The sequence below is a fragment of the Ranitomeya imitator genome, chromosome 6 (assembly GCF_032444005.1).
Source record: "Ranitomeya imitator isolate aRanImi1 chromosome 6, aRanImi1.pri, whole genome shotgun sequence".
Taxonomy (NCBI): Eukaryota; Metazoa; Chordata; class Amphibia; order Anura; family Dendrobatidae; genus Ranitomeya; species Ranitomeya imitator.
In genome coordinates this window covers 348,880,644-348,908,286 of record NC_091287.1, presented here as the reverse complement: position 1 = coordinate 348,908,286, position 27,643 = coordinate 348,880,644, and positions in this window count along the sequence as shown.

Genomic DNA, 27,643 nt, shown 5'->3' with positions numbered 1-27,643 from the left:
GTGCCCGTCTTCTGACATCATTAAGGTGTCAGGCTGGCAGTGCCTGTGCGTCAAAGCTGCCCGAGATCCAACCTTGCAGTGTCATCAAATGTAATCCCACTGCGGGCCAGGGATCCATGGGCATGCGCAGTGCATATCATCGCCTCTCACTCACCTCCTTCATGCTTCTTCAGACTGTGCGGCGTCACGGCCGTGGCATGCTATTAGGGATCAGCTGACGCCGCCTAGTCTGAAGAAGCATGAAGAAGGGGAATGAGAGGCTAGTATATGCACTGCGCATGGCCATGGATACCAGGCCCACTGTGGGATCACATTAGACGAGACTGCGAGGTGGGATTTCGGGCAGCGTGGACGCACAGGCGCAGCCAGGACGACAACAAATGATGTCAGAGGACGGGCAGCGCAAACTGTGCATGGCCAAGGGATAACATAACAGTGCAGGGTCCATGACGGAATCAAACAACGCTAAGGAGGCAGCGCACGGTGCCAAGGGGGTAGCAATGACGGCTGTGCTGCGTCACATTACAAAGGAAAGTCCCACCTCTGGGACGGTTGGACGGTGTGAGGGGACACATTACATGAGTGTGTAGTTCAGCGTTTCCAAGGAGCCTAATTTCAAGAGCGACCTTTCCCTTGTGCAGTATTAGTGCTGCACATGGTGGCTCTTTCAGTAACAAACGCCTAGGGGGGGGGGGGACAGGTCCCCTTACATTTTAGTTGTGCCAGCGTGGCGGTCGCATGACACGTTGCCGGATACACAGCTGGGGATCAGCTGACGTTACTGAACCCCAATAACAGAGGAGCGACTGTTGACTGTGCACACAGCACTTCCAGGCACCAACTGGCGGTGTTAGAGCCCAGGGACAGCAGGAGGAGCAGATTGGAGGTATTACCGCACACACAGCTGGGGATCAGCTGACGTTACTGAACCCCAATAACAGAGGAGCGACTGTTGACTGTGCACACAGCACTTCCAGGCACCAACTGGCGGTGTTAGAGCCCAGGGACAGCAGGAGGAGCAGATTGGAGGTATTACCGCACACACAGCTGGGGATCAGCTGACGTTACTGAACCCCAATAACAGAGGAGCGACTGTTGACTGTGCACACAGCACTTCCAGGCACCAACTGGCGGTGTTAGAGCCCAGGGACAGCAGGAGGAGCAGAGGAACAGAGTGTAGGCCGAAGCCTGATTGGAGCAAGTTGAAAGGGAACCTTTAACCCCCCCCCCAAGACGTTTGTAGCTGAAAGAGCCATCTTGTGCAGCGCTAAGGATGCAAAAGGAAAAGGTTGCTCTTTTAATTATGCTCCTTGCAAACACAGAAGTAAACACTAAAAATGTGTCCCCTTATACCGTTAAACCGTCGCGGAGGTGCGAATTTCCTTCGTAATGGGACACAGCACAGCTGTCATTCCTATCCCCTTGGTGCCGTGTGCTGCCTCCTCAGCGTTGTTTTAAGCTGTCACGGAGCCTGCGCTGTTCTGTTATCCCTTGGCCATGCCCAATTAGCGCTGCCTGTCTTCTGACATAATTTGGTGTCAGGCTGTCAGTGCCTGTGCGTCCACGCTGCTCCAGATCCCACCTCGCAGTCTCGTCTAACGTAATCCCACTGCGGGCCTTGGATCCATGGGCATGCACAGTGCATATCCTCGACTCTCACTCCCCTCCTTCCCTCTTCTTCAGACTGTGCGTTGTCACGGCCGTGGCATGCTATTAGGGATCAGCTGACGGCGCACAGTCTAAAGAAGGCGGAGGGAAATGAGCGAGAGCCCGAGGGGAAGATATGCACTGCGCATGCCCATGGATCCCAGGCCCGCAGTGTGACTCAATCAGAAGACACTGCGAGGCGGGATCTATGGCAGCACGGCCGCACAGGCGCAGCCAGCCTGACACCAAATTATGTCAGAAGACAGGCAGCGCAAATAGGGCATGGCCAAGGGATAACAGAACAGCGCAGGCTCCGTGACAGCTTAAAACAACGCTGAGGAGGCAGCGCATGGCACCAAGGGGGTAGGAATGACGGCTGTGCTGCGTCACATTACGAAGGAAAGTCCCAGCTCTGGGACGGTATAACGGTATCAGTGAACACATTTTATAAGTGTTAAGTTCTGCGTGTGCAAGGAGCCCAAAAAAATAGCTACCTTTTCCTTGTGCAGCATTACTGCTGCACAAGATGGCTCTTTCAGTAACAAACGACGGGGGGGGGGGGGGGGGCAGGTTCCCTTACATTCAGGTTGTTGTGCCAGCGTAGCGGTCGCAGGACACATTGCCGGCTACACAGCTGGGGATCAGCTGACGTTACTGAAACCCAATAACACTGGGTCGTATGTTTTGACTGTGCAGCCTGCACTTCTGAGCCGCAACTGGCGGTGTTGGAGCCCAGGAATAGCATTTCAGGTGGTAGAAAGATGAACACAGCAGAAGACCTGGATGACACCCAATTAATTAATCAGGCAGAGGAGTGGCAAATTCCTGCGAGATCCAGGCCTGGTTCATTTTCAGGAAAGTAAGCCGGTCAACGTTATCGGAGGATAGTCGCATGCGACGGTCTGTTAGTACACCACCTGCGGCACTAAAGACACGTTCCGATAAGACACTAGCCGCAGGGCAAGCCAGCACCTCCAATGCATACTGACTTAGCTCTGGCCATGTATCCAGCTTAGAGACCCAAAACTTGAACGGGGAAGAGCCGTCGGGGAGTACAGTAAGAGGGCAAGCCATGTAGTCTGTCACCATCTGACGGAATCGTTGCCTCCTGCTGACTGGAGCCGCCGGTGATGGTGTAGACATTTGGGGCGGGCACACAAAAGTGTGCCAGAGTTGTGCCATACTCGGCTTGCCTTGGGCAGAGGCACTGCTTCTGCTCCCTCTTTGGGCAGAGCCTCCCCCACTGCCTCGACGCACTGAGCTGCTTTGTAAAGCACTAGCAGCACTCCTCTCAGTTGGACAGGAGAAGATGATGGAATTCACCAGTGTGTCGTGGTACTCCCGCAATTTACGTTCCCGGGTCAACGCAGGGATGAGGTTTTGGACGTTGTCCCGGTAGCGAGGATCGAGGAGGGTGAACACCCAATAATCAGGCATGTTGAGAATGTGGTCGATGCGGCGGTCATTTCTCAGGCACTGCAGCATAAAATCCACCATGTGCTGCAGAGTGCCAACCGGCCCAGAAACGCTGTCCCCTGCTTGAGACATGATCTCTGCCCGCTCGTCATCACCCCACCCTTGCTGTACACACTGACCACTGGACAATTGTGTCGCTCCCTCCTCTGGACGGAGCTCTTCCTCGTCCATTGACTCCTCCTCATCCTCCTCACAAATTGGCCCCTGCGTACCCCTTTGTGAGGAACCACGTGGCGCTGACTCTCCAGAAGCTGATGGAAAAGGTGACTCCTCATCCTCCACCTCTTCCACCACATCATCCCTTAACCCTTGCAAAGTTTGCTGAAGCAGGCAGATAAGGGGGACAGTCATGCTGACTAGTGCATCATCTGCACTTGCCATCCGCGTGGAATAATCAAAAGGACGCAAAACCTGGCAGGCGTCCTTCAGAGTGGCCCACTCTGTGGTTGTGATGTCTGATCGGCGCTGACTGCGACTTCTTTGCGCCTGATGCAGCTGGTACTCCATAACTGCTTGCTGCTGCTCGCACAACCGCTCCAACATATGTAACGTGGAATTCCACCGGGTAGGTAGGTCACATATGATGCGGTGTTCCAGAAGGCGGAATCTGCGCTGCAGAGCAGCAATGCGGGATATGGCCAAGCTGGAACGCCGCAAGTGAGCACACTCTAGGCGGACCTTGTGCAGCAGGGCATCAAGATCCGGACAGTCCCTCAGAAAACTCTGCACAACCAAATTGAGCACATGTGCCAGACATGGGATGTGAGTGAGGTTGCCAAGGGCCAAAGCTGCCACCAGATTTCGGCCATTGTCACACACTACCATGCCTGGCTGGAGATTCGCTGGCAGTAACCACACATCGCTCTCCTGCTTGATGGCATTCCAGAGCTCCTGCGCTGTATGGCTTCGATGCCCCAATGAAACTAGTTTCAAGACGGCCTGCTGACGTTTGGCCACGGCTGTGCTCATGTCGGTCATAGGTAAACGTTCACGGGTCCATGTGGGGGTGGACTGTGACGGATCCTGCAGAGAGGAATCAGAGGAACTGGTGTAAGAGGAGGAGTCGATGCGTACAGACTGGATTCCTGCAATCCTTGGAGTGGGCAGGACACGTCCTGCGCCACTCGCACGATCTGTACCTGGCTCAACAACATTAACCCAATGGGCAGTGAGGGAAACATATCGCCCCTGTCCATGCTGACTGGTCCACGCATCGGTGGTGAGGTGGACCTTGCTACTGACGGCGTTCAGTAGCGCATGTTTTATGTTTGCCTCAACATGCCTGTGCAGGGCAGGGACAGCCTGCCTGCTGAAGTAAAAGCGGCTGGGCACCTTGTACTGTGGGACTGCCAATGCCATCAAGTCACGGAAGCTGTCAGTCTCCACCAGCCTGAACGAGAGCATTTCCAGGGACAACAGTTTGGCAATGCCTGCATTCAGAACCTGTGCTCGTGGGTGGTTGGCCGAGAATGCCCGCCTTTTCTCCCATGCCTGTACTACCGATGGCTGTAGAGTAGACTGGGAGTGTGAGGATGACTGGGAAGGTGGTGCTGTGGGTGGAATTACACAAGGTCTCTGGGAGGAAGCCAAACCAGCTGTGCGTGAGCTGGAGGAAGAGGCAACACGAGCTGAAGAGGTGGTAGCTGCCGCCGTTGGTTGGCCTACATCTTCAGTGTGTTTCTGTAACTCCACCGCGTGCCTGGTCCGCACATGTTTCCACATATTTGTGGTATTGAGGTTGCTGACATTTTTCCCTCTTTTTACTTTATGATGACACAGCTTGCATTTGACAAAACAAATGTCATCTGCAACTGTGTCAAAAAAGGACCAGGCACTGCAAGTCTTGGGAGCGCCCTTTTTGGCTTTGGAAAGAGACAGGCTCCTAACGGGTGCCAAAGTGGAGGCTACAGGCTCCGCAGTCTTCCCCCTCCCTCTCCCTCTTTGGCCCGTAAGAGGAAGCTCTTCCTCTGAGCTGCTCCCACCACCTTCCTGTTCCTCACGCCACGATGGGTCAAGGACCTCATCATCTCCACTACCCTCTGCCACCAACTGCTCCTCCTGGGTAGTCTCAGCAGCACAGTACGCACGAGAAAGCGGCACCTGAGTTTCATCATCAGATGCGTACTGCGCTGTGGTCACCGGAGGCACTGGCCCACCTGCCTCTTCAGAGTCAGAGAGAAAAAGGTGTTGGGCATCACTGCACACTGCCTCTTCTTCCATTTCTCCAATGCTGCTTGGCTGGCCCCCTGTTTCCAAGCCAAGAGATTCAGAGAACAGAAGTAGAGACGGCTCCTGTCCTGGGCTCTCTGACTGCCTGGCCAATTTGGCAGGTGGTGAAGAGACAGATGGCTGCTCTCCAGTGCTCTGTGCCTGAGAGGATGTGGCACTAACTGAAGTCGATGCCGAGGCGTTAGCTGCCATCCACCCGACAACGGCTTCAATTTGGTCTTCACGCAGCAGCGGTGCACGGCGCTCTCCGACAAAGCTGCGCATGAAGGACTGTTCCCTGCTAAAACTGAGTGACGACGAGTCACCGGCGCCCGCAGCAGGCACAGAATCACCACGTCCTCTCCCTGCTCCTCTCCCTGCTCCGCGCCCACGCCCACGTGCCTTACTCCCTGCCCTCTTCATCTTGGTTGACAGATAAAGATAAGCAGAAAAGTACTAAGGCCTTAGTGTGCTTATTCCTGTAATGCTCCTCCTAACAGGTGTAAGAAACACTAATGTTGTAAATTGTGGACTAAACTTTATTATTTTTCAAATGTGGCCTACACAAGTGTTAAGTTGTGTTTGGTGAACTTAACTTTTTTTTTGGTGCAGATCGGGCTACAGAGCTAATTTAAATCACACGGAGACCGTGCAGACAGCCGTAAACGGCGCTGCAAGGCCAAAAAACCCTCCTCTAGGTTATCCTATATAGTGTTTTTCCACTATTTAGCTGGATACAAGTGGAAAGACACTAATAGGAATTTTTTTTTCCAAATTTTAAACTGGCTGCACTATTTGAAAAAAAGGAAATTGTTTTTCAAGGTATGAGGCAGTAACGCACCCTGAGCTGAATCCAACCGGCTATGGCTGCACACAGACTACAGGGCGAGCTGCGCTCACACAGAGACCGTGCAGACAGCCATAAACGGCGCTGCAAGGCCCAAAAAAAAACCTCTAGGTTATCCTATATAGTGTTTTTCCACTATTTAGCTGGATACGAGTGGAAAGACACTTATAGGATTTTTTTTTTTTCAAATTTTAAACAGGCTGCACTATTTGAAAAAAAAGGAAAATTTTTCTCAAGGTATGAGCCAGTAACGAACCCTGAGCTGAATCCAACCGGCTATGGCTGCACACAGACTACAGGGCGAGCTGGGCTGACACGGAGACCGTGCAGACAGCCGTATACGGCGCTGCAAGGCCAAAAAACCCTCCTCTAGGTTATCCTATATAGTGTTTTTCCACTATTTAGCTGGATACAAGTGGAAAGACACTAATAGGAATTTTTTTTTTCAAATTTTAAACTGGCTGCACTATTTGAAAAAAAGGAAATTGTTTTTCAAGGTATGAGGCAGTAACGCACCCTGAGCTGAATCCAACCGGCTATGGCTGCACACAGACTACAGGGCGAGCTGCGCTCACACAGAGACCGTGCAGACAGCCGTAAACGGCGCTGCAAGGCCCAAAAAAACCCCTCTAGGTTATCCTATATAGTGTTTTTCCACTATTTAGCTGGATACGAGTGGAAAGACACTTATAGGATTTTTTTTTTTCAAATTTTAAACAGGCTGCACTATTTGAAAAAAAAGGAAAATTTTTCTCAAGGTATGAGCCAGTAACGAACCCTGAGGTGAATCCAACCGGCTATGGCTGCACACAGACTACAGGGCGAGCTGGGCTCACACGGAGACCGTGCAGACAGCCGTAAACGGCGCTGCAAGGCCAAAAAACCCTCCTCTAGGTTATCCTATATAGTGTTTTTCCACTATTTAGCTGGATACGAGTGGAAAGACACTAATAGGAATTTTTTTTTTCAAATTTTGAACAGGCTGCACTATTTGAAAAAAAGGAAAATTTTTCTCAAGGTATGAGCCAGTAACGAACCCTGAGCTGAATCCAACCGGCTATGGCTGCACACAGACTGCAGGGCGAGCTGGGCTCACACGGAGACCGTGCAGACAGCCGTAAACGGCGCTGCAAGGCCCTAAAACCCCCCTCTAGGTTATCCTATGTAGTGTTTTTCCACAATAGAGCTGGAGACTGGTGGAAAAACACTAATAGGAAATTTGAGAAAAAATGTGCAGCAGGCTGCACTAAGAGCAAAAAAGAACAACTGTGTGAGGCAGTGTGAACCCCCCCTGAGCTGAATACAACCGGGTATATGGCTGCACACAGACTACAGAGTGAGCTGCACACACACACACACACAGAGACCTTGCAGAACGCTGTTAAAACAGCGCTGCAAGGCAAGAGCAAGGTGAACAGTGAAGAACACACAGCGTTTTGCTAAATTAGCCTTTGGAAAGGAAAATAAAGCAATTAGCAAGCTCAACTGGCCCTCAGTTAGAACACAGCGTCCTGTCCCTAACTGAAATCACAGCAGAGTGAGCGCAAAATGGCGGCAGCGCTTTTTTATAGTGCAGAGTGACATCATTTCAGCAGCCAATCCCAGCCTTGCCAGTACTTACATGCCCACCATGCTAAACAGGATGTGCCCACACTTTCATTCATTCCTCATTGGCTGCTGCGTTCAATTTGAATTCTGGGAACTTCCGATTCCGGTATCCGATACGCGGGAAGTATCGGAATTCGGTATCGGAATTCCGATACCGCAAATATCGGCCGATACCCGATACTTGCGGTATCGGAATGCTCAACACTAGTTAGCACTCACTGGGGAAGAGAAAAAGAAAGAAGCCCGATGACCTCGTTAGCCCATGATGCGTCACCCGCCTCCTATTTAGGCACTTTTTGTGAAATATTCTGCGACATGCAAGCCTGTTAACCTGCGTGCCAATGTATGAGCATCTCTAGAAGTGTTGGAAGCAGGGAACGATGTGCATGTGCGCAGACAGTGGAGCCTCTGTGAACAGAATGAGAAAAGGAAAAACTAGAGGGAGTATAACACCTAAAGGACCCAGATAACGGACTTAAGCAAAGCAATAAAGGACTTCAAATGTGTGTGTACTGTGTACCAAAGTGTGAAGAGATGTCTGGAAGGGGTGCTAAAAAGGGCTATGGTGGCTTTAAATACAGTATGTACAAAGCGGAGCCATGTGTGTATGAGGTGTACAGAGCAGGACTGGGTGTGTGCAAGGTGTATGGAGCGGAGCCGTGTGTGTACAAGGTGTACAGAGTGGAACTGGGTGTGTGCAAGGTGTATGGAGCGGAGCCGTGTGTGTACGAGGTGTACAGAGCAGAGCCGTGTGTGTACGAGGTGTACAGAGCAGAACTGGGTGTGTGCAAGGTGTATGGAGCGGAGCCGTGTGTGTACAAGGTGTACAGAGTGGAACTGGGTGTGTGCAAGGTGTATGGAGCGGAGCTGTGTGTGTACGAGGTGTACAGAGCAGAGCCGTGTGTGTACGAGGTGTACAGAGCGGAGCCGTGTGTGTACGAGGTGTACAGAGCGGAACTGGGTGTGTGCAAGGTGTATGGAGCGGAGCCGTGTGTGTACAAGATGTACAGAGCAAAACTGGGTGTGTGCAAGGTGTATGGAGTGGAGCCTTAGGTTTGCAGAGCGGAGCTGTGTATGTACAAGCTGTATAGAGCGGAACTGGGTGTGTGCAAGGTGTATGGAGCTGAGCCATGTGTGTACGAGGTGTACAGAGCGAAACTGGGTGTGTGCAAGGTGTATGGAGCAGAGCCGTGTGTGTGCGAGGTGTACGGAGCGGAACTGGGTGTGTGCAAGGTGTACGGAGTGGAGCCGTGTGTGTTCGAGGTGTACGGAGTGGAACTGGGTGTGTGCAAGGCGTATGGAGCGGAGCCGTAGGTTTACAGAGCGGAGCCGTGTGTGTACGAGGTGTACAGAGCGGAACAGGGTCTGTGAAAGGTGTATGGAGCGGAGCCGTGTGTGTACGAGGTATACAGAGCGGAACTGGGTGTGTGCAAGGTGTATGGAGTAGAGCCGTGTGTGTGTACGAGGTGTACAGAGCGGAGCCATGTGTGTATGAAGTGTACGGAGCAGAGCTGGGTGTATACGAGGTGTACGGAGTGGCACTGTGTGTGCAAGGTGTATGTTGCGGAGTCCTGTGTGTGTCTATGAGGTGTATAAAGCAGAGCCGTGTGTGTACGAGGTGTACGGAGCAGAGCCGCATGTGTGAAAGGTGTATGGAGCGGAGTCTTGTGTGTCTACAAGGTGTATGAAGTGGAGCCACGTGTGTACGAGGTGTACGGAGCAGAGCCGCGTGTGTACGAGGTGTATGGAGCAGAGCCGCATATGTACAAGCTGTATGGAGCAGAGCCGCATGTGTTCAATGTGCATGGAGTGGAGCCACGTGTGTACGAGGTGTACGGAGTGGAGCCGTGTGTGCAAGGTGTATGGAGCTCAGCCGCGTGTGTAGGAGTAACTAGGTGTGGCCATTATACTGTACTCAATATGTGTGTGTTTGTGCGTGCATGCGCAGCGCTGTGGGTGAATGTGCAGAGATGCAAATGGTTTTGCGTGTGTGTACGGGGAGGAGAGGCGAGGGTAATGATGGGGCTGAGGGGAGAGGCCAATAATTGGGATGGAGGGGGAGGAGGAAATTATGGATGTGGTGGAATGGGCAATGATGGAGGTGGAATGGGCAATGATGGGGGTGGGGGGAGGCAATGATGGAGGTGGAAATTCGAATGGGCAATAATGGTGGTTAGGGAGGCAATGATGGAGGTGGAAATTGGAATGGGCAATGATTATGGTGGGGGGAGAATGCAATGATGGTGGGGAGGAGGAAAACATGGAGGTGGTGGAAAGGGCAATATTGAGGGGGGGAAGAAATGATGGAGGTGGTAGAATGGACAAGGATGGTGGTGGTGGAAAGCACACTGATGATATTGGAGAGGAAGAAAATGATGGATGTGGTGGAATGGGCAAGAATGGTGATGGCGGTGGAAAGGACAATGATGATGGTGGTGGAAAGGGAAATGATGGGGATGGTGGGGAAGAGAAAATGATGGATATGGTGGAAAAGGAAAAGGAGGAAATAATGGAAGTGGTGGAATGGGCAATGATGGGATGATGGGGGAAGAGAAAATGATGGATATGGTGGAAAAGGCAAAGGAGGAAATGATGGAGGTGGTGGAATTGGCAGTGATGCGAGTGCTGGGAAAGGAAGAAATCATGGAGGTTGTGGAATGGGAAATTATGGGGTATTGGGGGAGAAAGCAATGATAGTGGTGGTGGAGAAGGCAAAGATGGAGGTGGTGAAGAGAGCAATGGTGGGGTGAAATAATGGGCATATATGAGGAAACAGTACAGGAGAATGGGGGGCATGTATGAGGAAACAGTACTGGGGAATGGGGGGCATGAATGAGGAACCAGTACAGGGGAATGGGGCATGTATGAGGAAACAGTATGGGGGAATGGGAGGCATGTATGAGGAAACAGTACTGGGGAATTGGGGGCATGTATGAGGAAACAGTACTGGGGAATGGGGAGCATATCTGAGGAAACAGTATGGGGGATGGGTGCAGACAGTATGAGGAGCGAACAGGGGAATGTATGTGGACACAGTATGAGTAGCAATGTGAAAAATGTATGTGGACTGAGGACGGGGAGTGAGGGTGATTGGATGTGTACAGACACAGTATGGGGGTCAGGTGAGCAGGCAGTATAGAAAGCAAGGGGGTAAATATATGAGGAGACAGTATGGTGAACAGGGGGATGTGAGAGGAGACAGTATGAAGAGGGAGGGGAATAATGTAAGGAGACAGTATGGGGGGTGAAAAGTGAGTGGGCACAGAATAGAAACTGAGTAGTGGGGGCGTAGCATGGAGGGACAGTGTAAGGGCACAGCCAGGAGGGGACAGTATACCAAGGAGGGGGAGTGTGATGAGAGAGTACAGTATAAATACTGGGCCCTATAGAGGGGGACACAGTGTGAGAGGACAGTGTGAAGAGGGGGCCGGTATGGAAAGGAGAGGTCACTGTTAAGAGAATGTACCATAAGAGGAACAGTGTGGGGGTCATGTTTTGTGCAGACAATATAGTGAGGAGCAATTTTTCATTCAGGAGCATTATAATGACACTTGTATCTTTAAGGGCATCATGTGGAGATTTTCTGCAAAAGAACGGAGAAGATGGAAGTCTGTAGAGACGGCTGTGGATGAGAAAACTCATCATGGGATCTGGACAAGATGAAGAAAAGAAGAACGACTCCAGAGACGACGTCATCTATCAGGTACCTGGATGTAAATGTTATTTGTGATACTAACTAACTCTCATGTTTTAGTTATGTTTGGAGCATTAACCCCTTAACGATCGCACATCAGAAGACAGAGAAATGGGGTCCCAGGTAGCCCCCCAATACTTACCTGTCTCCCCCGGTGCTCCTCGTGGCTCCCGATGGGCGCCGCCATCTTTTTCTGGCAAAAAAAATGGTGGGCGCATGTGCAGTGCGCCCGCCGACACCGGGAGAATTTTTGGGGTCTTGGCTGCCGGGGGTAGCCGAGACCCCAAAGAACCTGATTGGGGTCGGTTTTACCGACCCCTGTTTTGTGATCGCCGGTAATTAACTGTTTACCGGCGACCGCAAAAAAAAAAGCAAAGTGTAATTCTCTGTTCTCTGATGTGATCGCACATCAGAGGACAGAGAAATAGGGGGATTCGGGGACCCTGCCATACTTACCGGTGTCCCTGGGTCCTCCTGCTGCTCCTTCTGGCCGCCGGCGTCTTCATGGCCAAAGAAAATGGCGGGCGCATGCGCAGTGCGTCCGCCATCTGTCGGCATCTGCTGGCCGGCAGGAGAAGAGCAGTTGGGGCTAAAATTAGTGTTAGGGTTAGGGCTAGGGTTAGGGTTAGGGCTAGGGTTAGGGCTAGGGTTAGGGTTAGGGCTAGGGTTAGGGCTAGGGTTAGGGTTAGGGTTAGGGCTAGGGTTAGGGTTAGGGCTAGGGTTAAGGCTAGGGCTAGGGTTGGGGCTAAATTTAGGGTTAGGGTTGTGGCTAAATTTAGGGTTAGGGTTGGGGCTAAATTTAGGGTTAGGGTTGGGGCTAAATTTAGGGTTAGGGTTGGGGCTAAATTTAGGGTTAGGCTTCTTTCACACTTACGTCGGTACGGGGCCATCGCAATGCGTCGGCCCGACATACCGACGCTCGTTTTGAAAATTGTGCACAACGTGGGCAGCGGATGTAGTTTTTCAACGCATCTGCTGCCCAATCTATGTCCTGGGGAGGAGGGGGCGGAGTTACGGCCACGCATGCGCGGTCAGAAATGGCGGACGCGACGTACAAAAAAACGTTATATTGAACGTTTTTTGTGCCGATGGTCCGCCAAAACACAACTGATCCAGTGCATGACGGACACGACGTGTGGCCATCCGTCGCGATCCGTCGGCAATACAAGTCTATGGGCAAAAAACGCATCCTGCGGGCACATTTGCAGGATCCATTTTTTGTCCAAAACGACGGATTGTGACGGATGCCAAACGCAAGTGTGAAAGTAGCCTTAGGGCTAGGGTTAGGGTTGGGGCTAAAGTTAGGGCTAGGGTTGCGGCTAAAGTTAGGGTTAGAGTTGGGGTTAGGGTTAGGGTTTGGATTAGCGTTGGTATTAGGGCTAGGGTTGGCATTAGGGTTACGCTTGGGATTAGGGTTAGGTTTGGGATTAGGGTTAAGGTTAGGGTTGTGATTAGGGGTGTATTGGGATTAGGGTTAGGTTTGAGGTTAGGGTTGAGATTAGGATTAGGGGTGTGTTGGATTTAGGGTTTTGATTAGGGTTATGGTTAGGGTTGACATTAGGGTTGTTTTGGGGTAAGGGTTGTGATTATCGTTAGGGTTAGTGATTAGGATTATGGATCGGGTTGGGATTAGGGTTAGGGGTGTGTTGGGGTTAGGGTTGGAGCTAGAATTGGGGGGTTTCCACTGTTTTGTTACATCAGGGGGTCTCCAAACACGACAGCCAATTTTGCACTCAAAAAGTCAAATGGTGCTCCCTCCCTTCTGAGCTCTGCCGTGCGCCCAAACAGTGGGTTACCCCCACATATGGGGCATCAGCATACTCGGGATAAATTGGACAACAACTTTTGGGGTCCAATTTCTCCTGTTACCCTTGTGAAAATAAAAACTTGTGGGCTAAAAAATCTTTTTTGTGGAAAAAAAATATTTTTTATTTTCATGACTCAGTATTATAAACTTCTGTGAAGCACTTGGGCATTCAAAGTTCTCACCACTAGTGTTGAGCGATACCGTCCGATACTTGAAAGTATCGGTATCGGATAGTATCGGCCGATACCCGAAAAATATCGGATATCGCCGATACCGATATCCGATACCAATACAAGTCAATGGGACATCAAGTATCGGAAGGTATTCTCATGGTTCCCAGGGTCTGAAGGAGAGGAAACTCTCCTTCAGGCCCTGGGATCCATAGGGAAGTGTAAAATAAAGAATTAAAATAAAAAATATTGATATATTTACCTCTCCGGCGGCCCCTGAACTCAGCGCGGGTAACCGGCAGGCTTCTTTGTTCAAAATCAGCGCTTTTAGGACCTGAGAATCACGTCCCGGCTTCTGATTGGTCGCGGGCCGCCCATGTGACCAATCACAAGCCGTGACGTCATTCGCAGGTCCTTAACGCGCTCATTTTTTAAAAATGAGCGCGTTAATGACTTTCAAAGACGTAGCGGCTTGTGATTGGTCGCGGGCCGCCCATGTGACCGCCACGCGACCAATCACAAGCCGCGATGTCACCGCAAGCTATTAACGCGCTCATTTTTAAAAATGAGCGCGTTAATGACTTTCAAAGACGTAGCGGCTTGTGATTGGTCGCGTGGCCTCGACCAATCACAAGCCGCTACGTCTTTGAAAGCCATTAACGCGCTCATTTTTAAAAATGAGCGCGTTAATAGCTTGCGGTGACGTCGCGGCTTGTGATTGGTCGCGTGGCGGTCACATGGGCGGCCCGCGACCAATCAGAAGCCGGGACGTGATTCTCAGGTCCTAAAAGCGCTGATTTTGAACAACGAAGCCTGCCGGTTACCCGCGCTGAGTCCAGGGGCCGCCGGAGAGGTAAATATATCAATATTTTTTATTTTAATTCTTTATTTTACACATCTCTATGTATCCGATACCGATACCCGATACCACAAAAGTATCGGATCTCGGTATCGGAATTCCGATACCGCAAGTATCGGCCGATACCCGATACTTGCGGTATCGGAATGCTCAACACTACTCACCACACATCTAGATAAGTTCCTTGGGGGGTCTAGTTTCCAAAACGGGGTCACTTGTGGGGGGTTACTACTGTTTAGGTACATCAGGGGCTCTGTAAACGCAACATAACGCCCACAGACCATTCTATCTAAGTCTGCATTCCAAAACGGCGCTCCTTCCCCTCCGAGCTCTGCCATGGGCCCAAACAGTGGTTTATCCCCACATATGGGGCATAAGCATATTCGGGATAAATTGGACAACAACTTTAGTGGTCCAATTTCTCCTGTTACTCTTGTGAAAATAAAATCTTGAGGGCTAAAAAATCTTTTTTGGGGAAAAAAAAATATTTTTTATTTTCACGACTCTGCATTATAAACTTCTGTGAAGCACTTGGGCATTCAAAGTTCTCACCACACATCTAGATAAGTTCCACCGGGGGTCTAGTTTCCAAAATGGGGTCACTTGTGGGGGGTTTCTACTGTTTAGGCACATCAGGGGCTCTCCAAACGCGACATGGCGTCCGATCTCAATTCCAGACAATTCTACATTGAAAAAGTAAAACCGCACTCCTACTCTTCCAAGCTCTGCGGTGCGCCCAAACAGTGGTTTACCCCCTATTCCTATTAGGTATATACTCACCCTCGGACGCGCCCTGCTTCTTTCCGACAGCCTTCCTTCCTAAGAATCAGCCCTTCCAGGACCTTCGGTGACGTCGCGGTGACGTCGCGGCTTGTGATTGGTCGCGCGAGCGTTCACATGGGCGGCCGCACGGTCAATCACAAGCCGCAAGGTCCTGGAGGGCTGATTCTAAGGAAGGAAGGTTCCCGGTTAGTACCAGGGCGCGTCAGAGGGTAAGTATTGCGATATTTTTTATTTTAATTCTTTATTTTACACTTAAATCTGAATTCCGATTCCAATTCCCGATATCTTAAACATATCGGGAATCGGTATCGGAATTCCGATTCTAGATTCAAAAGATCGCCGACTTCATGGCCGACCCACACAGGGGACGGGTCGGGTTTCATGAAACCCGACCTTGCCAAAAGTCGGCGACTTTTGAAAATTTTCGACCCGTTTCGCTCAACCCTAGTCAGTAGGCAAACTTACAAAATCAGCAAACGATCAAATACTTATTTCCCCCACTGTAAGTATTTGATACACTGATTATTTTACAAGTTATGCCACCAACAAAGAATGCAACGAAGCCAGAATATCACATTGTGTGATTTTTAATTAATTAAATTGCATTTTATTGCATGAAATAAGAATTTAATCACCTACCAACCAGTAAGAATTCTGTCTCTCACAGACCTGTTAGCTTTTCCTTCAGAAGCCCTCCTACTCTGCACTCATTACCTGTATTAAGTGCACCTGTTTGAACTCATTACCTGCATAAAAGACACCTGTCCGCACACTCAACTAATCAGACTCCAACCTCACCCTCATGGCAAAGACCAAAGAGCTGTTTAAGGACACCAGGGACAAAATTGTAGAACTGAGGAAGGCTGGGATGGGCTACAGGACAATAGGATAGCAACTTGATGATCAGGTAACAACTGTTGGTGCAATTATTAGAAAATGGAATAAACACAAGAGGATTGTCAATCTTCCTTGGTCGAAGAAAAGAAAAAGATGCGCACTCTTGCTACGGTGGTGCTGACTGAACGTGGAGTTATTCCACAAAATGTAATCCCAAGGATAAACAGTCGCACTCAGAATTCCTTTAAGTTGCAAACAATTTAGAATTTTATTTTCAAAACACCGAAATTACATGATTAACAGCAGTTGAGACAATAAGGTATTCCAATGGTATAAGGTAATGTTTCGACCCACTGGGTCTTTATCAAACCTTACTCATAGTAGAAAGGCAAGGAGAGGAAATATTTCATGAGAGGTGCTGGAGTCCCATTAGGGGCTACTTGTATGCTGAATCTGGAGACTGTGGTGGTGTCTTCCTTGGTCTGCAGCTCCTTGCAAGTTCTCGCCTCGTGGGGTAAGGATGATTCTAAGAAAGGTCACAAAATGCACAGCCATGGCAGCTAAGAAGATTCATCGTAAGAAGCATTACAAGGTCCTGGAGTGGCCTAGCCATTATCGTTACCTGAACCCAATAGAAAATCATTGAAGAGAGCTGAAACTCAGTTTTGCCCAGCTACAGCCCCAAAGTTTAAGAGATTAGGAGAGGATCTGTATTGAGCAGTGGGACAAAATCCTTGCTGCAGTGTGTGCAACATCCTCCTCTGTGGCCTATTTTCTAACACTCTGGCACCTCTCCAGTCCGTCCTTAACTCTGCTGTCTGACTAATTAGTCTCTTTCCTCTCTGCTCTGCTGCTTTTCCACTCCACACTTATTCATTCCTCACCCTATCACCTCCAAGACTTCTCTCAAGTATCCCCCATCCTTTGGAATTATGTGCCCCAACATGTCTGACTATTCACCGCATTCAGATTCTTCATATGCAAGCTGAAAGCCCATCTCTTCAAGAAAGCTTGCAACCTCCAATGACCATGCCGCCACCTCAACACCATTGGAGCTACTGCAACCCCCAACCTATTGTCTCCTTCCCCAATATCTTGTAGAATGTAAGCCCCCAAGGGCAGGGTCCTTTTCCCTCTGTAGCAGTCTACCATTGTTAGTTTGTCTACTATAAATGATATTTGTATTTTGGATGCAACCACTTCTCATGTACAGCACCATGGAATCAATGGTGCTATAGAAATACATAAATAATAGTAATAATAATACTTGGTCAAGAACTACAGGAAACCTCTGACCTCTGTAATTGCAAACAAAGGTTTATGTATCAAATATTAAGTTCTGTTTTCTATTGTTTAAAATACTTATTTCATGCAATAAAATGCAAATTAATAATGCAAATATCATACAATGTGATTTTCCGGATTTTTTTAAAAGATTCTGTCTCTCACGGTTGAAGTGTTCCTATGATAAAAATTACAGACCTCTGCATTCTTTGTAGATGGGAAAACTTACCAAATCTGCAGACAAATAACATCACTTGTATTAGTTTGATCTATTTGCAAATTAAGATTATTATTATTATTATTTCATTTATGCTAATGCATATATACAAACATATACTTACCATATGCTCTTATGTTGATTTTAATACATAATTGCTAAAAAATTAGATGATGACTAACCAAGTAGTGCAAAATCCCCATTTTCAGATTTTCCATCTTTTTTAAGTTTTAAAACATAAAGAGCAGACGTAAAGATGATTTTAGAACATAAATATACAAGGTGAAATGTTTTATTGTCTTCTAAGCAAATTTCCAATTTCTAATTATCCTTCCAGTATCTTGCAAATCCTATAAATGTCATTATGACTTTAAATGTATTACCATATGTCCAATTTCCAATTATTTTTGTAAACAGCATTTGTGATTCAATTCATTTGGAAACTTTATAATTACACACTTACATATAGTTTAGAATTTTCTAGATATACTTTTTATAGAATGTTCTAATTTAAAGAAAAAAATAAAGTGGATAATGAAGTGTAATGCAAATAAAGTATATTTCGCCATCTTAGGTTAGTGAAAGAAAATACAAACATCTGTTTACACAGTAAAGAGATAACGCATTAATTAGTTTGATTCAATTTAAAAGATAATGCCATGAAAAGCAATAACATTTTTAATCTTCATATCTCTCTTTGAGGTATGTATTTATGAAAAGCTTGTGTATTGTACTGTATTTTAATTATACGTGTATGCAAGTGTTTCTACAGTGGCTTGCAAAAGTATTCACCCACTTGGCTTTTTACCTATTTCGTTACATTACAACTTGTGTTTAAATAGTTTGTAATCTGTTTTGTGTGTGATACATCAGCACTAGTCTAAGTTGGTTAAGAGCAGTGAGAAAAATATAGGCCTAAGTTAAATTTATTGGGTCAAATAACTAAAAATTGCCATTTGCATATTGTAACAGTGCTAGTCATTTGGGAGTGTAATGAGGTATCACAGGAATCGTTTCTATCTAAAAATTTGGCTGGTTTATTTCACGCTTCATAAACTGCATCATAGGAAAACTTAAATACAACCTTTGCCCAGCAGAGAGTGAAACATAAAGTAAAAAGGCCATACAATAGTGCGGGTTAACCTGTTTGGGTTAGGGTCCAGCTGTTTAGTCCTTTAGACACACAATCCTGGAGGTCTGCACACATCCTCACACAGACATATGTGAGACAAACAGACTTCATTTTATAATGTGATCCACACCCAGGGGTGGAGATATTGTGAGCAGCCATCCTGCTCAACTCTTCAGCTGCTCACAATCAACCCACCCTTTCGTGGCTGATTAACCCCTCTTAGTACTATGTTAACTAGATTTATAAAATAGATGACAACCAACTCTGTGATACATATCTTGTATCCAATATGTGCCAAAGAGCCCCATATATTCTTTTCCCTATCTGCCTAAAGCCGTGAAGCTTCGCAATTCTTTACCACTAGACATGGGATTCTCGAGAGGGCATTACCATTTAACTACCTGGCTCTATGTTCCACATGGAAGCAAAATCCTGTTGGACAAGAAACCAGGATGTAAAAAGAGCATTTTTCCCCTTTTTCTCCCTCACCCACCTGAGTGGGGCATGGTCTGACATTAATTAAAATTTTTGCCTAAACAGATAGTATTGCAATATATCCACCACCTACTTTATGGCCAAGCATTCCTTTTCTACAATGGAATTATTTTTCTCACATGCTTTCAGTTTCCTACTCAGGTAGAGAACAGGTTGCTCCTCTCCTTGTATCTCCTAAGAAAGGATCGCTCCTAATCTGACTTCTAAGGCATCCGTCTAGAGTACAAATTCCTTCTTAAAGTCGAGGGTTACAAGAACCAGCTGCTTACAGAGAGCTACTTTCAGACTTTGAAAGCCTGTCTCTGCCTCTGAAGACCATTTGGCCATAATTGATTTTGTCCTCTTAAGGAGGTTGGTCAGGGGTGCGGCCATTAGGGCAATGTTTAGAATAAACCTCCTGTATTGCCCCACGATTCTCAGAAAGGCTCTAACTTGCTTTTTGAGAGAGAGGTTTCAGGCAGTTCTGGATTGCGTCCACTTTATTGACCTGGAGTTTGATTTTGCCTCGGTACACTACATATCCAAGGTATTTGCACTCATAGCGAACAAAAGAAGATGAATGGGTACTCCAGCTCCAATAAAAGGTGAAAGTCTTTATTATTCCAAAGTTAAAAAGGATAATCCAACGCACATAGTGAACAAATAGGTGAAAGCGACAGTCCCGGCTACGCGTTTCGATCCATAAGGATCTTACTCATGCCTAAGGAATGACCGGATAGAAAGATCTAAATATAATCATCATTAGCCAATTAAAAAGTTCCATTTGGACACGTGATGAATCCGGAAAGGTCCTAAACATCTAAAATAAGGACATAAAACACTATAACAGAATAATACAAAAATTAAAGCAAAAACAATTAAAACATCAACAGTAGTGATATAGTATTTCATTTCTTTTGTTTAATCCTGTGGGGAAACGGGTATTGAGATTGTATATCCAAAACACCTCTCTGGTGAGAAGACGTCTTTTCATGTCTCCACCGCGATTGTGTGGATATACCTTTTCAATACCATGTACTCTAAGATCGGAAATATCGCCATTATGTATGGTACCAAAGTGTCTTGATACCGTGGAAATGTTTTTATTAGGTATATTACATTTATTCACATCCCTCAAATGTTCGGTGACTCGCGTTTTCAGTTTCCTCGAGGTACATCCTACATATGAAATCCCACAGGCTATGCAATCTATCTTATACACCACATTTTTAGTGTGGCAATTAATGAAACTTTTAATATTATATTTATTCGTAATGTCAGAGTTCTGAAACGTATTTCCCAGATGAGCATGTGCGCAGGTACTACATGCAAATATACCGCATTTAAAGAAACCCTTGCACTCGAGCCAAGTTCTGGATTTACAGATTGGAGACAGAGAATTAGGGGCAATGGAATTTCCTATGGTCTGAGCCCTTCTAGCTACCACATTAACACCATCCATAAGCGTGGAATCCTCATACAAAATAGGTAATCTCTTATTAATAATGTCTCTAATAAGATTAAATTGAGGACTAAATTGTAAAGACACATATGGCTTGTTATCATATTTGATGGTATGTGTATTCTTTTTTCTGTCAGAAATTAATAAGTCTTCTCCTGTTTTTTTACTAACTATAGCTTTAGCTCTATCAAGTGACCATTGTGGATATTTACGAGCCCTAAGTTTTTTTCTTAAACTATCGAATTCGTTTTCCCTATCAATTTCTCCGCTGCAGTTACGTTTGAGTCTGGTATATTCACCTGTTGGTATCGATTTAATTGTATGAGCTGGATGACTGCTGGTAGCATGAAGAATTGCATTACCACTAATTGGTTTGACATGTGTCTTGCTGGCAATATTTTCATCAACATATCCTATTAACTCAATGTTAGGGGTCGAGTTCCTGCCTCTGCACAGGGGGAATCTCGGGCCATCTCCGCTGCGGTCTCCCATTCTTCTCCTGCCGCAGTGGAGCCTGCTCAGTGGAGACGTCGATCCCAGCGTCTCGCTCAGTCTGACTCTGTGCTAAGAGTTACTGCTGCGTTTCCTGCTTCTCCCATTGAAGTCAGTGCTGGGCAGCAGCGAGCGGACGCTTCTGGGGCTAAGTCCTGCTTTTCACATTCTGAGCATGCCCTGAGTAAGATCTCTCAGTGGAGATCGAGGGTCACATGATCAGATACTGCAGCTAAGGTCCTTGTAGCTGCTAGGACTAAATCCTGCTTTGCACTCTGAGCATGCCCAGGGCGAGATCTCTCAGTGGAGATCCAGGGTCACATGCTCAGGTGCTGCAGCACTCCATTGGTCCTTCTTTGTAAGGTCCTAAACATGCTGCAACTATTTAAGGCTCGCATGGCCGCACGGCCATGCGCTAGTATCAAGTCATATGTGCTTTGCGCCAGTGTGGTTATGCATAAGTGTGTTCAGGGACCCGGCTGAAATAAGCCCCTAGAATACTGGCACCTCCGGTGAGGAGATTGTATGAGAGTGTTCAGGGACCCGGCTGAAATAAGCCCCTAGAATACCGGCTTCTCCGGTGAGGAGATTGCATGTTGTATAACCACAGACTGCTATCAGCTTGGCAGTAAGCTTGTGCTCCTGTGAGGCTAACAGGGCGCAGTGCTTTCCTCTCGCGGCTGCTCTGTGAGGTAACAGAGCTAGTCTATACCGCCAAACAGTGCCACCATTCACCAGCAGCAGGTTCTCCCTGCACGGTGGACCCCGGGCTCCGAACGCACCATTTATAATAAATATCTATTTCTACTCGGTGCGTTCCGCTAGCCCTAACAGTATACTAGCGCCAGGGTCTGGCTAGTAAATGGCAGATGGTCAGCATTTACAGCGGTACATCCAGCAGCTGGAGGGTAGGTTGGCGGCTCTCAACCGCACAACCTCAGCTGTGGATGTTACCGCAGTCGCTGTTCAGGCTGCATGTGTAGCTGCAGCCAGTTTGTCCTCTGCCACCCCTGCTCCGACTTTATCTTGTCTCCCGCTTCCAGACAAGTTTGCTGGTGACAGTAAACAATGTCGGGGATTCGTGAGTCAGTGCTCCATACATCTTGAGCTTCTGGCTGCACGTTTTCCTACGGAACGGGCGAAAGTGGGATTTATTTTATCTCTTTTATCGGGCAGGGCGTTGGAGTGGGCAACGCCGCTATGGGAGCGCAATGATCGTGCGGTACAGAGTGCTTCTCTCTTCTTGGACGCTCTGAAACAGGTCTTTTTGGGACCTCGTGTCACCCATGATACCACGCTCCAATTGTTGGCTACAACCCAGGGTTCGTCCATGGTCAGCCAGTTCGCCGCTCAATTCCGGACTCTGGTCTCGGAGCTGGAGTGGCCGGATAAAGTCCTTATTCCGGTGTTCTGGAGAGGACTGGCAGACCATGTGAAGGACGCCTTGGCCACCAGGGAGATTCCCGCCACACTGGAGGAGCTTATTTCTCTATCTACCCGCATCGACCTCCGTTTTAACGAGCGGAGGTTACAGCGGGCCCAGTGTAGGCAGAGGTTTCGGCTGGCTCCCACCTTTGCCAGACCTCTAGAATCTTCCATTCAGGCATCCGACTCCCATGAGGCCATGGAGGTCTCTCGAGCGGGACCTAAGTCTCGGACCGCTCGAGTACCCGTGGTTTGCAGAAATTGCCAACAAGAGGGACATTATGCCAATAAATGTCCACGGCGATTGGGTAAACGACCGTATCTAGTGACCCTTGGAGGAGGTTCTCTAGACACAGCGGCTTTTTCCTCCAAGCTGTCCTTCAAGGGGACAATCATATTAGGCTCTCACTCTCTGACAGTCGAGCTTTGTGTGGACTCCGGAGCTGAGGGGAATTTCATGTCCTCGGCTTTTGCTCTGCGCCATGCAATACCTCTGGTGATGCTCGCCAAACCGGTGACTGTCAGAGTAGTGAACGGGTCAACACTTCCATCTCAGATCACACACCAGACTGTCCCTTTCACGTTAGCTATGTCCCCATCCCACCAGGAGATAGTTTCCCTTCTTGTCCTTCCCGAGGGAATGGATGAGATTCTGCTGGGAATACCCTGGCTCCGTTTCCACTCCCCACATATTGAGTGGTCCTCTGGGAGGATATTGGGTTGGAGTGAATCCTGTAAGGGCAGATGTGTGAAAGAGTGCGTTCAGGTGTCCACCACTGAGATACCCGCAGATCTCTCTTCTCTCCCCAAATACTATTGGTCCTATGCAGACGTCTTCTCCAAAAAGGCTGCGGAGACCCTTCCACCTCACCGCCCCTATGACTGTCCTATAGATCTCTTGCCTGGAGCAGAACGTCCTCGGGGACGTGTCTATCCCCTCTCTCTTCCGGAAACGGAGGCCATGTCCCAATACATCCAGGAGAATTTGGCAAGAGGGTTCATTAGGAAGTCAGTGTCACCAGCAGGGGCAGGGTACTTCTTCGTGCAGAAGAAGAATGGAAAATTACGTCCTTGCATAGATTACAGGGGTCTTAACGCCATCACCGTTAAAAATAAGTATCCGCTGCCCCTGATTTCTGAGCTTTTTGATAGGCTAAGGGGAGCTAAGGTATTTACCAAATTGGATCTGCGGGGTGCTTATAACCTGATTCGCATCCGTGAGGGGGACGAATGGAAGACGGCGTTTAACACCAGAGATGGGCACTATGAGTATCTGGTGATGCCCTTCGGGCTCTGTAATGCCCCAGCCATTTTCCAAGACTTTGTCAACGACATCTTCCGGGATATGCTTTCCACCTCGGTCGTAGTCTATCTGGATGATATTCTCATCTTTTCTCCGGATATTGACTCCCACCGGAGAGATGTTGGCAGAGTCTTCGACCTCTTACGGGCAAATTCTCTCTACGCAAAGTTGGAGAAGTGTATGTTTGAGCAGGAGTCTTTACCTTTCCTGGGCTATATCATCTCTGCCCAGGGATTGGCTATGGATCCTGCCAAACTACAGGCTGTGATGGACTGGCAAGAACCCCATTCTCTTAAAGCGGTGCAGCGCTTTATGGGGTTCATTAATTATTACCGCCAGTTCATTCCCCACTTCTCAACTTTGGTAGCTCCCTTGGTAGCCCTCACCAAGAAGGGAGCGAATCCCAAATTGTGGTCTGAAGAGGTCTCCAGGGCCTTTTCTTCTATTAAATCCCGTTTTGCTAGCGCTCCCATCTTGCATCGTCCCGATGTTGATAAGCCGTTCATAATGGAGGTGGATGCCTCTTCCGTTGGTGCAGGAGCAGTCCTCTTCCAAAAGGATGCTCATGGTCGGAAGCATCCGTGCTTCTTCTTCTCCAAGACCTTCACACCTGTGGAGAGGAATTATTCCATTGGGGACAGGGAGTTGCTAGCGATGAAGCTGGCTTTCTCAGAGTGGAGACATCTCTTGGAGGGGGCTCGTTTTCCCTTTCAGGTCTTCACGGACCACAAAAATTTGTTATACCTGCAAACAGCCCAGCGGCTAAATTCTCGCCAGGCCAGATGGTCCTTGTTCTTCTCCCGGTTCCACTTCACCCTTCATTATCTCGCTGGGGAGAAGAACATTCGTGCAGACGCTCTCTCTCGCTCTGTTGTGTCATCTGAGGAGGAGGAGGGGGAGCCTCGGCTTATTGTCCCTTCAGAGAGCCTGAGAACCGTAGCGCCGGTTTTGCTTGAGCCTGTGCCTCCCGGCAAGACTTTTGTGCCCATTAATTTGCGACCGGAGGTTCTCTCTTGGGCTCATTCGTCCAGGGTGGGTGGACACTTTGGGACAAAGAGGACATCTGAGCTACTGGCGAGGACGTACTGGTGGCCACATATGGTCCGGGATGTCAGAGATTATATTCAAGCGTGTGTCTCCTGCGCCAAAAATAAAACTCCTCGTCAAAGGCCAGCTGGTTTACTCTATCCCTTGCCGGTGGCAGATAGGCCCTGGGAGATGGTCGGGATGGACTTTGTTGTGGGTTTACCCAAGTCTCGCGGCTGTACCATCATTTGGGTCATCACCGATCATTTCTCAAAAATGGTGCATTTGGTGCCGCTACCACGGTTACCTTCTGCACGGGCCTTGGCAGCTTTGTTCATAAAACACATCTTCCGCCTACATGGTATGCCAGACAAAATTGTCAGTGACCTTGGTCCCCAGTTTGCGTCTCGGTTCTGGAGAGAGCTTTGTCATCTTCTCAGCATTGAATTGAATCTCTCTTCCGCATATCATCCCGAGACAAATGGGTTGGTAGAGAGGGCCAACCAGACCTTGGTCACATACCTGCGACATTTTGTTTCAGCCAGGCAGGATGACTGGGCATCCTTGCTATCATGGGCAGAGTTTGCACTGAACAATGCCGTAGCTGACTCCACTGGACAAACGCCATTCCTCCTCAACTATGGTCAGCATCCGCGGGTACCTGTGCCTATGCCCGTGTCTTCCGCTGACTTCAGGGTGGCAGACTGGGCTGTGGAGGCACGGGATATTTGGGACCGCACTCAGGATGCCATTCGGGCCTCCAAGGAGAGAATGAGGTCCTCCGCCGATGCACATCGGTGCCCCGCTCCGACCTTTGCTTCTGGCGACTTGGTGTGGCTCTCCGCCCGTAACATCAGGCTGCGAGTTGAGTCCACTAAGTTTGCTCCTCACTACTTGGGTCCATTCAAGGTCCTCGAACAGGTTAATCCTGTGGTCTATCGTTTGGCCCTTCCGCCACGCCTGGGTATCACCGACACCTTTCATGTGTCCCTCTTGAAACCCGTGTATATGTCCCGGTTTTCTGAGTCATCTGCTGGGACATCGGGTTCGTCTACGGACGATTACGAGGTTAACGCTATTTTGGGGTGCAAGGTGGTACGTGGCAAAATATTTTATTTGGTGGACTGGAAGGGTTACGGCCCTGAGGATAGGTCCTGGGAGCCTGCTGAGCACATTCGGGCTCCGCAGCTCATTGCTGCCTTCGAACGTAGCGAGGCCCAAGGAGGGGGGGCCCTAGGAGGGGGGGGGTAATGTTAGGGGTCGAGTTCCTGCCTCTGCACAGGGGGAATCTCGGGCCATCTCCGCTGCGGTCTCCCATTCTTCTCCTGCCACAGTGGAGCCTGCTCAGCGGAGACGACGATCCCAGCGTCTCGCTCAGCCTGACTCTGTGCTAAGAGTTACTGCTGCGTTTCCTGCTTCTCCCATTGAAGTCAGTGCTGGGCAGCAGCGAGCGGACGCTTCTGGGGCTAAGTCCTGCTTTTCACATTCTGAGCATGCCCTGAGTAAGATCTCTCAGTGGAGATCGAGGGTCACATGATCAGATACTGCAGCTAAGGTCCTTGTAGCTGCTAGGACTAAATCCTGCTTTGCACTCTGAGCATGCCCAGGGCGAGATCTCTCAGTGGAGATCCAGGGTCACATGCTCAGGTGCTGCAGCACTCCATTGGTCCTTCTTTGTAAGGTCCTAAACATGCTGCAACTATTTAAGGCTCGCATGGCCGCACGGCCATGCACTAGTATCAAGTCATATGTGCTTTGCGCCAGTGTGGTTATGCATAAGTGTGTTCAGGGACCCGGCTGAAATAAGCCCCTAGAATACCGGCACCTCCGGTGAGGAGATTGTATGAGAGTGTTCAGGGACCCGGCTGAAATAAGCCCCTAGAATACCGGCTTCTTCGGTGAGGAGATTGCATGTTGTATAACCACAGACTGCTATCAGCTTGGCAGTAAGCTTGTGCTCCTGTGAGGCTAACAGGGCGCAGTGCTTTCCTCTCGCGGCTGCTCTGTGAGGTAACAGAGCTAGTCTATACCGCCAAACAGTGCCATAATTCACTAGCAGCAGGTTCTCCCTGCACGGTGGACCGCGGGCTGCGAACGCACCATTTATAATAAATATCTATTTCTACTCGGTGCGTTCCGCTAGCCCTAACACTCAAGATCTAAAAAATAAATTTTTTGTGGAATTTAATTCCAAATTTATTATTATTGATATATTCCACAAATCCCGGTATGGCAGACACATCGCCCCCCATATAATGAGGGTGTCATCGATGTATCTGCCATACCAGGAGACGTGGTCCAAAAAAGGATTGTCAACCGAATAGATAAATTTTTGTTCCCAATATGCCATGGTCAAATTGGCTAAAGAGGGGGAATATTTGGCACCCATCGGGACTCCCGACTTTTGTACATAAATTTGACCATCGAATGAGAAGATATTGTTCTTCATTAGGAAAAAAGTCACCTGTAAAGTAAAATTAATTAAATCTAAGGAGAATTGCCCGGACTCAGTAAGATGGAATTGTAATGCTTCCATGGCTACATTATGCGGAATGCTTGTGTACAATGATATAACATCGCAACTAAGCCAAGTATGGTTACATTTCCATCTCCAATTGCTTAATGTTTTAAGAACCTCTTTTCAATCTTTAATATAGCCTGGTAACTTACTGACTAGTGGTTTAAGTAACGAATCCACCCATTCACACAAGTGTTCTGTCATGGATCCAATACCTGACACTATAGGACGCATAGCTGGTATACCGTCACTCTTGTGTACTTTAGGTAGCCCATACATAATGGGCAATTTGGGAGATTGTACATATATATAATCAGCCTGTTTTTTATTGATGACTGCCAGACTAAGACCCTCCTCGATAATTTTAGCAATTT